We start from the raw sequence: 14,912 nt of genomic DNA on the forward strand, positions 1-14,912 counted from the left end.
TATGTCACTGGCCTATTTTTGGAACTTGATTGTTTTATAGCACGGTCTTGCCACTAGCGTTGAGACTGCTCTATTCCACAAAGCCTGCTGGAGGGAGGGCATTAATAGCGTGTTCTGGCTAGACTTGTGCAATTATGTCCTGAAAAAACCCTTAACGACCAGTGACATACAGGGTACATTGTGGTCATTAAGGGGTTAAGCAACTTTCTAATTTACTCCTATTAACAAATTTTCTTCATTCTCTATCATTATTTGAAAAGCAAGAATTTAAGTTATGATGCCGGCCCATTTTTGGTAACCAACCTGGGTTGTTCTTGCTGATTGGTGGATAAATTCACCCACCAATAAACAAGTGCTATCCAGAGTACTGAACCAAAAATTGTCTGGCTCCTAAGCTTAGATGCCTTCTTTTTCAAATAAAGATAGCAAAAGAACGAAGAAAATTTGATAATAGGAGTAAATTAGAAAGTTGCTTAAAATTGCATGCTGTATCGGAATCACAAAAGAAAAAAAAATGGGTTCAGTCAGGGGCAAAACTACAGGGGGTGCAGAGGTCGCAGGTGCGACTGGGCCCCTGAGGGTGGGGGCCCAGCTTAAAAAAAAAAAAATTATAATTTTTTTTTTTTTTAATAAAAAACGTTAACATACCACTGCCTGCACTGATATCATGTGAATGTGACATGACTACAGGGGTTAGTGTTTCTGTTATACCCATTGGTGTTTATGTGTGTGTGTATGGTGTGTGTGTGTATGTATGTGACTGTGTGTGTATTTATGCATGCATGTGTGTTTGTGTATGTTTGTGGAACCAGCAAATTACAGACCTTGTTACTACAGCATGGGGGGCAGGGGGTAAACAGTGTCACTATACAGTACCACTATATATAGTATGGGGGGTGGACCATGTCACTGACTACTATGGTCACTTTATAAAGTACTGGGCGGGTAGGGTCAGGCCAGCCATCTCACCGGCAGATTACAGACTGTGTCACTAACTTACTATATACAGTACTGGGGGTTTAAATAGTGTCACTATATATATACAGTAATAGGGGGTCAGACCATCTCACAGACTGTGGGCACAGGGTACCTCCTTTTGCAGACATGTAATCTGATTCACATTTTTTTCTGTGTTAAATGTAAAAAAAAAAAAAAAATATGTATTAAATTCACCTTTTTTTTTTGGAGGGGGGAGGGGTGGTGGGGGGCCCCTTCTTAGATTCTTGCACCTGAGCCCTGTGGTTTCTCGTTACACCTCTGGGTTCAGTGTCCCTTTAAGACTGCTGCTTCTTAACTCTTGTTTCCGGCGAGCCTGAAGGCTCGCGCGTAAAAAGGGGTATTTAGGGGCCATTTGGCCCTTGATAATTCGGACCCATTGTGCATTTGTTGATAATGCAAATCTACTGCACTTTTAATTGTATGCTATGTTTCAAGATACAATACTTACTCATTAGAAACTTAGGGGACGATTTATCATTGTCTATCTGACAATACGCTGTAGCGTATCATGTCCGACAGACATCGCTGAATGCGGACAGCATACACTGTTGGCATTTAACATTGCACAAGCAGTTCTAGTGAACTGCTTGTGCAATGACGCCCCCTGCAGATTAGGGGCCAATTGGCCGCTAGCAGGAGGTGTTGATCAGCCCAATATAGGATCGGGCGGATTACAGACCGCAGCCTCAGAGGTTGCGGACCAGTTATGGAGCAGCGGTCTTATGACCGCTGCATCATAACTGCTGTTTCCGGCAAGCCTGAAGGCTGGTGCGAAAACAGGTGCTTCAGGGGCCATTCGGCCCTTGATAATCAACTCATACCAAAAAAATGAATATTCAACATAATATTTTTTGTGTTCTCCAAACCTTTACTTCATCTTGCATATTCTCTAATACTCTTGCAGGTTTTTGGCTGGCCCCACCTTGTCCTCTACACAAGTGGTCGCCAACCAGTGGTCCGTGTACCACTGGTGGTCTACGAGAAGATGTTGGTGGTCCTTGACACCATCAAGCAGAAATTAATCTCCTGTGATGGTGTCACCCCCGTCGCGCCGCAACTCCCTACAGTGCCTGGTTTGACATCAGTGAAAACCGACGGAGCAGGAGATAAATTACAATCTCCCTACGCACGTTACGTAGTACAACTTGCGTAACTAGATTGTATTTTTAACTCCTCCTGTCCGGCATGCTGCTCAGAGGAAGATGCTTACATTCTAAAGCCAGCAGAGGTTGGTATAGTCTTGGCTTGAAATAGTGGAATTAAAGTATATAAAAAAGAAAATCTTTAAAAAAAAATTCTCTCTTATATTTCAATTATTTTCTTCCCTTTACCTGTCTCTTTGTAGTAGTTTTCCTAATTCCATCAGATGGACTTATATCACTGTTTGTCTTCCTCCCCTCCATATTCTTTTTTTTTTTAATAAAATATTAATTATTTTTTATTCTAATAATTTTCCCGCGCACAAAGCCATTTCACCTGAATTCCAGTAATTGCCATCCAACAGATCAGCCTTATCCCACCAATATTAAAGTAATTGCCAGTAACATCAGTCATGGTTAGCTCACATTCATATTGAGAGCTTTCTTATATAAACTTAATGTATGACTCCAATGTCTGTCCATGACCATAAGTAGTTTTGAATAATTCCTAACTGGGAAGGTAACTTGGAAGTCCCGTGGTTCTTTTAAACATAATTATTTTTTTCCCACTTTCTGCAAATCTGTTTCCAACTCAAAAGTTGGCACTCACCCATCATCTGTCATTTGTAAGTATTCTCTCAGTTCTGTCATTCAGTTAGTTAATTCCAAAAAAATATTCTTAAAAATGTGTAAATGTATACATAATGTAAACTTAGCTATGGTTATACTAGCTATGTATAGTATGTGTGTATGTGTATATATATATATATATATATATATATATATATATATATGTGGGTATATATATATATATATATATATATATATATATATATATATATATATATATATATATATATATATACAGTATATATACACACCCAAACACGCGCACTATAGAGGTTTGTACTTTTTTTAAAAAAAAAAAACAGAATTTATGCTTACTTGATAAATTTCTTTCTCTTGTGATGTATCGAGTCCACGGATTCATCCATACTTGTGGGATATTCTCCTTCCCAACAGGAAGTGGCAGAGAGAGCACCCACAGCAGAGCTGTCTATATAGCTCCTCCCTTAGCTCCACCCCCCAGTCATTCGACCGAAGGCTAGGAAGAAAAAGGAGAAACTATAGGGTGCAGTGGTGACTGAAGTTTTTTAAATAAAAATATACTACCTGTCTTAAATAGACAGGGCGGGCCGTGGACTCAATACATTACAAGAGAAAGAAATTTATCAGGCAAGCATAAATTCTGTTTTCTCTTGTAAGATGTATTGAGTCCACGGATTCATCCATACTTGTGGGATACCAATACCAAAGCTTTAGGACACGGATGAAGGGAGGGACAAGACAGGTACCTTAAACAGAAGGCACCACTGCTTATAGAACCTTTCTCCCAAAAATAACCTCCGAAGAAGCAAAAGTATCGAATTTGTAAAATTTGGAAAAAGTATGAAGCGAAGACCAAGTCGCCGCCTTACAAATCTGTTCAACAGAAGCCTCATTTTTAAAAGCCCATGTGGAAGCCACTGCTCTAGTAGAATGAGTAGTAATTCTTTCAGGAGGCTGCTGGCCAGCAGTCTCATAAGCCATACGGATGATGCTTTTCAGCCAAAAAGAAAGAGAGGTAGCCGCAGGCTTTTGACCTCTCCGCTTACCAGAATAGACAACAAACAATGAAGATGTTTGACGGAAATCTTTGGTTGCTTGTAAGTAGAACTTTAAAGCACGAACCACATCAAGATTGTGCAACAGACGTTCCTTCTTTGAAGAAGGATTAGGACACAGCGAAGGAACAACAATTTCCTGATTGATATTCCTATTAGAAACAACCTTAGGAAGGAATCCAGGTTTGGTACGTAAAACCACCTTATCTGCATGGAAAACAAGATAAGGTGAGTCACACTGTAAAGCAGATAACTCAGAAACTCTTCGAGCCGAAGAGATAGCTACTAAAAACAAAACTTTCCAAGATAGAAGCTTAATATCTATGGAATGCATAGGTTCAAACGGAACCCCTTGAAGAACTTTAAAAACCAAGTTTAGGCTCCATGGTGGAGCAACAGGTTTAAATACAGGCTTGATCCTTACCAAGGCCTGACTAAATGCTTGAACATCTGGAACATCTGCCAGACGTTTGTGTAAAAGAATAGACAGAGCAGATATTTGTCCCTTTAAGGAACTAGCTGGTAATCCTTTCTCCAATCCTTCTTGGAGAAAGGACAAAATTGTAGGAATCCTAATCTTACTCCATGAGTAACCCTTGGATTCACACCAACAAAGATATTTGCGCTAAATCTTATGATAGATTTTCCTGATAACAGGCTTTCTAGCCTGAATCAGGGTATCAATGACCGACTCAGAGAAACCACGCTTTAATAGAATCAGGCGTTCAATCTCCAAGCAGTCAGACGCAGAGAAATTAGATTTGGATGCTTGAACGGACCTTGGATTAGAAGGTCCTGCCTCATTGGCAGAGTCCATGGTGAAACTGATGACATGTCCACCAGGTCTGCATAATATAGTCCTGCGTGGCCATGCAGGCACTATCAGAATCACCGAATCTCTCTCCTGCTTGATTCTGGCAACCAGATATGAGAGGAGAGGAAACGGTGGAAATACATAAGCCAGACTGAAGGACCAGGGCACTGCTAGAGCATCTATCAGTACCGCCTGGGGATCCTGGGACCTGGACCCATAACGAGGAAGTTTGGCGTTCTGTCGGGACACCATCAGATCCAATTCTGGTGTGCCCCATAGCTGAGTCAGCTGGGCAAATACCTCCGGATGGAGCTCCCACTCCCCCAGATGAAAAGTCTGACGACTTAGGAAATCCGCCTCCCAGTTCTCTACCCCTGTGATTTGGATTGCTGAGAGATGGCAAGAGTGATCCTCCGCCCATCGGATTATTTTGGTTACCTCCATCATCGCTAGAGAACTCCGTGTTCCTCCTTGATGATTGATATAGGCTACAGTCGTGATGTTGTCCGACTGAAATCTGATGAATTTGGCCGCAGCTAGCTGAGGCCACGCCTGAAGCGCATTGAATATCACTCTCAGTTCTAGAATGTTTATCGGGAGGAGAGATTCCTCCCGAGACCATAAGCCCTGTGCTTTCAGGGATTTCCAGACTGCACCCCAGCCTAGCAGGCTGGCATCTGTCGTTACTATGAGCCACTCTGGCCTACGGAAACACATTCCCTGAGACACGTGATCCTGAGACAACCACCAGAGAAGAGAATCTCTGGTCTCCTGGTCCAGATGCAGTTGAGGAGATAAATCTGCATAATCCCCATTCCACTGTTTGAGCATGCATAGTTGCAGTGGTCTGAGGTGTAGGCGGGCATAAGGAACTATGTCCATTGCTGCTACCATGAGTCCGATTACCTCCATACACTGAGCCACTGATGGCCGAGGAATGGAATGAAAAGCTCGGCAAGTGATTAAAAGTTTTGATTTTCTGACCTCTGTCAGAAATATTTTCATTGCTACCGAGTCTATCAGAGTCCCTAGGAAGGAAACTCTTGTGAGAGGGACGAGAGAACTCTTTTTTATGTTCACCTTCCACCCGTGAGATCTCAGAAAAGCCAACACGATGTCCGTGTGAGACTTGGCTAGCTGGAAAGTTGACGCCTGAATTAAGATGTCGTCTAGATAAGGCGCCACTGCTATACCCCGCGGTCTTAGAACTGCCAAAAGGGACCCAAGCACCTTTGTGAAAATTCTGGGAGCCGTGGCCAACCCGAAGGGAAGGGCCACAAACTGGTAATTCCTGTCCAGAAGGCGAATCTGAGGAATTGATGATGATGATCTCTGTTAATAGGGATGTGTAGATACGCATCCTTTAAATCCACGGTAGTCATATATTGACCCTCCTGGATCAGAGGAAGAATAGCCCGAATAGTCTCCATCCTGAAAAATGGTACTTTGAGGGATTTGTTTAGAATTTTGAGATCCAAGATTGGTCTGAAAGTTCCCTCTTTTTTGGGAACCACAAACAGGTTGGAGTAAAAACCTAGCCCTTGTTCCGCTCTTGGAACTGGGAGGATCACTCCCATGGTATGTAGGTCTTCTACACAGCGTAAGAACGCCTCTCTCTTTGTCTGGTTTGCAGACAATTGAGAAATGTGAAATCTCCCCCTTGGGGGGGAGTCTTTGAAGTCCAGAAGATATCCTTGGGACACAATTTCTAAAGCCCAGGAATCGTGAACATCTCTTGCCCAAGCCTGAGCAAAGAGAGAGAGTCTGCCCTCTACTAGATCCGGTCCCGGATCGGGGGCTACTCCTTCATGCTGTCTTAGAGGCAGCAGCAGGCTTCTTGGCCTGTTTACCTTTGTTCCAAGCCTGGTTAGGTTTTCAGACTGATTTGGATTGGACAGAATTCCCCTCTTGCTTTGCTGCAGGGGAAGCTGAAGCGGGACCACCCTTGAAGTTCTGAAAGGAACGAAAATTATTTTGTTTGGTCCTCATCTTATTTGTTTTATCCTGAGGGAGGGCATGGCCTTTCCCTCCAATGATGTCTGAAATAATTTCTTTCAGTGCAGGCCCGAATAGGGTCTTTCCTTTGAAAGGGATGTTCAACAATTTAGATTTTGATGACACATCAGCAGACCAGGACTTAAGCCATAATGCCCTGCGTGCTAAAATGGCAAAACCTGAATTCTTTGCCGCTAATTTAGCTATTTGGAAAGCGGCATCTGTAATGAAAGAATTAGCCAACTTAAGGGCCTTAATTCTATCCATAATATCCTCTAATGGAGTCTCCACCTGAAGAGCCTCTTCTAGAGCCTCAAACCAGAAAGCAGCTGCAGTAGTTACAGGAACAATGCATGCAATAGGTTGGAGAAGAAAACCTTGATGAACAAAAATTTTCTTTAGGAGACCCTCTAATTTTTTATCCATAGGATCTATGAAAGCACAACTGTCTTCATAGGTATAGTTGTATGCTTAGCAAGAGTAGAAATAGCTCCCTCCACCTTAGGAACAGTCTGCCATGAGTCCTGTATGGTGTCAGATATGGGAAACATTTTCTTAAAAACAGGAGGGGGAGCGAACGGAATACCTGGTCTATCCCACTCCTTAGTAACAATAGTCACAATCCTCTTAGGGACTGGAAAAACATCAGTGTAAACAGGAACCTCTAAGTATCTGTCCATTTTACACAATTTCTCTGGGACCACTATAGGGTCACAATCGTCTAGAGTAGCTAATACCTCCTTGAGCAATAAGCGGAGGTGTTCAAGCTTAAATTTAAAGGCCATCATATCAGAATCTGTCTGAGGGAGCGTCTTTCCTGAATCAGAAATCTCTCCCTCAGATAACAAATCCCTTACCCCTACTTCAGAACATTGTGAGGGTATATCGGATACGGCTACTAAAGCGTCAGACGGTTCAGCATTTGTTCTTAACCCAGAGCTGTCACACTTTCCTTATAAACCAGGCAGTTTAGAGAAAACCTCTGTGAGGGTTTTATTCATAACTGTGGCCATGTCTTGTAAAGTAAATGAATTAGACGCACTAGAGGTACTTGGCGTCACTTGTGCGGGCGTTACAGGTTGTGACACTTGGGGAGAGCTAGATGCTAAACCCTCATTTCCTTCTAACTGAGAATCATCTATTGCAATATTTTTAAGTGCTAAAATATGCTCTTTATAATTTATAGACATATCAGTGCAAGTGGGACACATTCTAAGAGGGGGTTCCACAATGGCTTCTAAACACATAGAACAAGGATTTTCCTTGGTGTCAGACATGTTAAACAGGCTAGTAATGTAACAAGCAAGCTTGCAAAACACTTTAATCAAAGTAAATAACACTTTAAACAAAAACGGTACTGTGCCTTTAAGAGAAAAAAAGCTGCACAAACTCTGCAAAACAGTGTAAAAAAGCAGTAAACACAACGAAATTTTTACAGTAGCATCATAAAGCCTTAGTAACTTTGCACCACTATGCAAATAAACAATTAACCCCTTAATGTAAAAACCGGATTGAAAAAACTTCAAAACCGGTAAAATACCGTTCAGCACCTTGCCACAGCTCTGCTGTGGCGCCTACCTGCCCTTTAGGAACGATTTGTGGGGGGAAAAAAACCTATTTACAGCCCTCAAATACAGCAGGAATCTCTGGAGAAGTAACTGGATGCTTCTGAGGTAAATAAACTGTGCAACTGAAAATAGGCCCCTCCCACCTCACTCGATGTTATGGGGCCTAAACACACCACACAGTGTTTCTTAAACTAGCCATGTAGGTTAATAACCATTAAACAAGCAACAAAGACCCCTTAAAGTCCCTCAAAAAATGTTTTATTTGTAATTAAACCAAAAGTTTTTTCCTATTAGTGTCACCAGTAACTATGAGCCCTTTATGCAAGCTTGGATTCCTCTTTTACTGAATACAGCTTACCTTTCCCTCATGGGGATATTGCCAGCCTTTTCTAGAAATAACACAGTCTGTCTAGAAAAAAATAGACTGAACATACCTTATTGTAGTTTAGCCTGCAAACTGTTCCCCCAACTGAAGTTTTCCTGTACTCTTCAGCCCTTGTGAGAACAGCAGTGGATCTTAGTTACAAAATGCTAAGATCATCATCCTCCTTGCAGAAATCTTCATCCCTTTTCTGCCAGAGAGTAAATAGTACACACTGGTACCATTTAAAATAACAAACTTTTGCTTGAGAAAATAAAAACTTAACATTTTTGTCACCACACTCACTTTACCCATCCTAGCAGTTAAGCAGGCAGAGAGAATGACTGGGGGGTGGAGCTAAGGGAGGAGCTATATAGACAGCTCTGCTGTGGGTGCTCTCTCTGCCACTTCCTGTTGGGAAGGAGAATATCCCACAAGTATGGATGAATCCGTGGACTCGATACATCTTACAAGAGAAATCATGTTAGTGGTCCACAGGATTCAAAATTGTGAGTTTAGTGGTCCCTGAGGTCCGAACGGTTGGCGACCCCTGCTCTACAACACAGGGCTAGATTACAAGTGGAGCAATACATTTTTATCACGCTTGAGCACAAACCGCAGAATCTGTTGGAGTTCTATATATAAAGATCTATTTATAAATAAAATAACAGTGAAGACCATAAGAATTTGCAGTATTTCTATAATAAAACATAAAAACATATTAAAATGTATTTAAAAGATTATTGCAAATTTCAAGGTATTTTGACTGTGAAGAGCTCTGAAGTGTATATATGTGTGTTTATATGTATGTATATGTGCACATACATATTTACACATAGAAAGATAATTACACATGTATATATACATATATTGACATGTACACACACACACACATATATATATATATATATATATATATATATATATATATATATATATATATATATATATATATATACACACATACACATATTTATATACTTTGGAGCCCTTCCCAGTCAAACACCTTGTCAATATTAAACTGATATTTTTTAATAAAAATGTTTATATATGAGAATAATACTTTTAAGATGTTTTACATGTGTTTTGTGAACTTTTTATTTTAAACCTTACACTGTACTTCAGGTCTCAGGTCACGTTAATTCTAAGGGATTAAATGCTTACCGGGGCGTTTCCAGGAGTGTAGAAGAACAATCTTAACTTAACTTAACTAACTTAACTTAGTAACTTGTAACATAAACCACTGTGAATAAATAAAGACGCAGACACATTCTTAAATGGGAAAAATTTTAACCGTCATGGTAAAATTTTTATTAAAACTACCTATATAACTTTTAACCAACAGAACCGGAAATGGCGGCATAGACTATATAAGCCCAGAACAGCAAAGGAGGTCAACGGCCCAACGGGAACGAGCAGCAGAGGGGTCTCTGCTCAAAGGAAATGACGCTGAGGGGTTGCAGAGATCACGTGACCATCCCCCAATGGGGAGAGAGGGAGGTTACCCCACGTGCACTTGAGGCCTACCACCCCTCCCATTTATGGCCACGACTCAACCCTAGCGACCTTTTCCTGCGCAACAGGACCGTGACCTCCCGCCGCCAGGGTGTAATCATCAATCTCCACCTAAGAAGGAATCTCAGCTACCAAGCCGATCTAGCCGCATAGTCAGAGATGGGAGATTATTAAGTTTTACCGCTTTGGACTTATCAGAGGCCTATGTTGACTAGCCATAGCCTTGCCATTAGCCGAGAGCCGCCATTGGATAGGACAAGGGGAACGGGAGGGAGGGGAAAAACACTTCACAGCCTGGATCGGATGGAGAAGAGGAAGTTGGGAGGGAAACCTCAGCTTTTACCAGGTAAGGAGTGGCCTGACCTAACCTGCAACAATGTTGCATCTAGCACCCAACCCTCTATCTCCTATCCCACTTTCCTACAGCCTTAACCCTTAGCCTGCTACAGGCCCATACTGGGACCTACACGAACTTAAGGGATTAAATGCTTACCGGGGCGTTTCCAGGAGTGTAGAAGAACAATCTTAACTTAACTTAACTAACTTAACTTAGTAACTTGTAACATAAACCATTGTGAATAAATAAAGACGCAGACACATTCTTAAATGGGAAAAATTTTAACCGTCACGGTAAAATTTTTATTAAAACTACCTATATAACTTTTAACCAACAGAACCGGAAATGGCGGCATAGACTATATAAGCCCAGAACAGCAAAGGAGGTCAACGGCCCAACGGGAACGAGCAGCAGAGGGGTCTCTGCTCAAAGGAAATGACGCTGAGGGGTTGCAGAGATCACGTGACCATCCCCCAATGGGGAGAGAGGGAGGTTACCCCACGTGCACTTGAGGCCTACCACCCCTCCCATTTATGGCCACGACTCACCCCTAGCGACCTTTTCCTGCGTAACAGGACCATGACCTCCCGCCACAAGGAGCATTAAAAATGGACTTGCCGCCACAACCACAACCTGACTTACAGGAAGGATGAAATAGCTCCCTGGATATCCTTTATAAAAATATCCAACCCTACGTCTGATAAATGGACCTTATCTCTACGATAGAGCTCAGTTCTGTCGGCTGAGATGGCTTCGTGCCGTACCACGAAGCCACCTGCTCCCGTGACGGTTTTTGATAAAGCCGCATTGATTTTCTTTCTAATTCTATATGCCGCCGTATGGGTCGACATATGCCTCCAATGCAGGTGGGGGACTATATTAGACCATCCAATAACTACCTCAGGGATTCGTGTCTGAAGCCAGCCGATGTCCGACTGCATAATTTTGACTAGTTCTAGCACAGGGACGGACCCTACATCGTTCCCCCCCAGGTGAAGGATTAAGAGGTGCGGTTTTCCCCATCTTAAGAGGGCACCAGAAATTACTTCTCCCAGCTGTGGCCAACACATCCCCCTATTACCGAACCATCTAATTGAGGCTTTGCTTAAGGGGAACCCCAGATTCTGACCCAAGGGGAGGGAGGAGCAACGAATCGAAGCCCAGTGGATGAAAGAATGCCCCACAATCCAAATCCGCTTTGCTCCATGATTTGGCCCTGCGGAGACAAATAGTTTAGTGTGTGCACACAAAAATTTTGTATTAAACAATGGGGCGGACGTATTTCTTAAAGCAATTAGAGCGCCACCGCCCCATCCGCTTTATGTCCTCGCTGGAGCGACCTACGCTTGCGGCCTGCGTCGCCGCCCCTATTCTAAAGGAATGAGGGGCAATCCTACTGCTGTCTAAGCCTACGTTCGCCGCTGCTTGCTTCAAGACCCTACCGAACTGGAATTTAGATAGAGCTAATCCATCAGCGTGGATAAAAAACTGTCCTGGCAAAGAAGGGTGCAAAGCTAAATAACTGTTCATAACCGCTATTGGACAGGAAATGCTGCCCGGCCTGGGCGCAATGTGCAGCCAAGCGCCATTGCCTGACTGATCCGTTTTTGAGCGCGGAATAAACAGGAGCAGGGAGTCAACGGCAGCCCTCACATGCTCCACTTGAACTCCGCGACCCGCCGCATGCTTAGAGGGGGCTACTAACTCACTCAGCCGAAGGGCGGCCGCAAAGGCCAGTGCAAACACTGCCTTAAACAGTGATGCCTCAAATGGGGAGTAGCATGAGCTATCAAGCGACAATATCAGCATATCTAGGTGGTCTTGTGTGATGGGTTCCCTAGAATCAGGTTGCCTTGGATAGATCCTGCCCCACCCTTTTACAATTTGCCTAATGAAGAATGAGTTAGTTGGATCCGGGAGCCCCAGAGCTTTATAAAAGAATGACAATGCAGCTAATTTTGACTGGAGTGAACCCTGACGCGTGCCTATGTTGTGAAGACTCACCAACCAATCACACACAGATGCAATGTTCCCTTGTGCGGCATCCATGCCCCTGGACCGGCAAAACTGGTCCCATTCGTTCCAGAGTTTCGAGTAAGTGCGCCAGGTAGAGGGGGCTAAGGAAGAACGTACGATTGGCAATAGGGCTACCCAGGAGCGACCAGCTGCCAAAGAAAAACAGGACAACGTAAACCCACTGGTGATGCGTTAGGAACTAAGCGTCTAAAATTGTCCCACTCAAATCTTGACAGGGCTTCTGCTACCACATTATTGACACCCAGCACATGCTTCGCCTGGAACTGAATGTTGAGTTCCAGGCAACGCAATACCAGGTGCCGCAGTAGCGTTACCACCACGGCCAAGGTGGCCGACAGGTTGTTAATTGCAAAGACAACACTGGTGTTGTCAGTCCAGAATATGATTGTCTTGTTTGAGAATCTTGATCCCCAGAGTTCCACTGACAGGACTATGGGAAAAAGCTCCAGGAGGGTTAGGTTACGGGTGAAACCCCGGAGGTACCAGGAGGCCGGCCAAGGCTCTGCGCTCCATTCCCCCCGGAAGTAAGCACCGTACCCATGTGATCCTGCCGCATCCGTAAAAAGATGACTAGATATGGTTGACTAGATATGGGGTCTGAGCGCCAAACATGCACGCCATTGAAGGATTTTAGAAAAACCTCCCAGACCCTCAGATCCGCCAGCAGGTCCACCGTAAGGCGAATCCTCTGAGTAGGTTTTGTTCTTCCACTCAGTTGTCTTTCCAGCCTACGATTAAAGATCCTGCCCATAGGTATTACCTTGCAAGCGAAATTAAGTAGCCCTAGCAATGATTGCAACTGCTTCAAGGAAAGGGTCCTCTTTGAAACGGCCGCACGAACCGCCTCCAGCATTGCTTCAATTTTGTCAGTGGGCAACCTACAGACCATTTCCAATGTGTCAATTTCAATGCCCAGGAAAACTAAACATGTCGCGGGGCCCTGTGTTTTGTCCTCTGCGAGAGGTACTCCAAATTTGGCCATTATGCCGCGCATGCTGTTCATTAGATTCAGACATTCGTCTGAGTCAGATCCTCCCACAAGGAGGAAGTCGTCTAGGTAATGCACTATTGCATCGCTGCCTGCGTCACTGGCAACCACCCAGTGTAGGAATGAGCTAAATGCTTCAAAAAGCACACATGACAGGGAGCAACCCATAGGGAGGCAGCGATCCACGTAGTACAAACCCTGAAACTTACATCCCATAAGAGGGAAAACTGAAGGGTGGAGAGGCAACAACCGGAAGGCAGACTCTATGTCCAATTTTGCGAGTAGAGCTCCTTTTCCAGCCTGTCTAACCAAGTCCAGAGCGCTATCAAATGATTGATATCGCACGGAGCTTAGTTGGGGGTCAATTGCGTCATTGACAGAAGTGCCTTTCGGATAAGAAAGATGCTGGATAAGTCTAAATTTTCCTTTATCTTTCTTTGGGACCACACCCAAAGGGGATATGGTTAAATCTTTTAGCGGTGGGTTAGGAAATGGGCCAGCCATGCGGCCCAGGGATACCTCTTTATTGAGTTTTTCCAATACCACCTCAGGGTTTTGGTATGCAGACAACAAATTTCTCTGCATATGTGCTCCCTGCACCCTTTGAAATAGTGGAATCCTAAATCCAAATAAAAACCCCTCCCATAGCATTCTGGCCGTGGCCTGGTCTGGGTAGGCCAACAGCCAGGGCTTAAGCGCGTGGACCCTCACTGGGGTTTCCGCCCTGTACAAAATTTGCATGTGTGTCTAAAGGTGCATGCGCTGCCCTTATCGCACTTTTTTTCCTGATAGGCCCAACAGGCACCTCCCCTCCTCCGCAGCCTTGCATTCCGAAAGGACTGCTGATTAGCCGAGGATGCGCCCTGCGCTGCTGGTCCCTTATGGGGATCCATACGCTGCCATAATTGATTGTCAGTGCAATCAAAAGTTAAGGAGGGATTACCCGACATTTTCCTCCTGAACTTGGAGTCATATTCCCTCCAAACGCCTTCACCGCGATTATGCTGGATCCAGTGTATGGTGTCTGTATATTTCAATATGGCTAAATTCTGAGAAGGGTACTTCTCCAAATAACACGAAGAGAAGACCCTAAAACATTGCAGCCACTCATCGAATGAGTCAGGGCGCTTGAATTTCTTTGGGCCAGTCCCTTCAGCACTCTTTTACTTTTGTCTGTAAGCCTCTACAGACAAATCGAAAATATTAACGTACTTCCCTTGGTGAATTTTTGTAACAGTCTTTTTACGCAGATGCGCGTGCAAGGAGTAAATTTCACCGGGGCTGGCATCCCCATACAAAGCTGCCCTTCTCTCTGAGATTGCTCTGATAGGGGTTAGGGCTTGCAAATCCGCATTGCTGTTTGCCTGCTGGGGGGAGCTTAGCGCATCGGGAGCGCTATTTTTTTTTGGATTGCTGCCTCGCTGCGCCTACACCCTCCTTCAAGATTTTTTTAATCATGCGGAACATTTTTTTCTGTCCCTTCCCCTGTAAGCCT

This window comes from Bombina bombina, chromosome 4 (assembly GCF_027579735.1).
Source record: "Bombina bombina isolate aBomBom1 chromosome 4, aBomBom1.pri, whole genome shotgun sequence".
NCBI classification, from domain to species: Eukaryota; Metazoa; Chordata; class Amphibia; order Anura; family Bombinatoridae; genus Bombina; species Bombina bombina.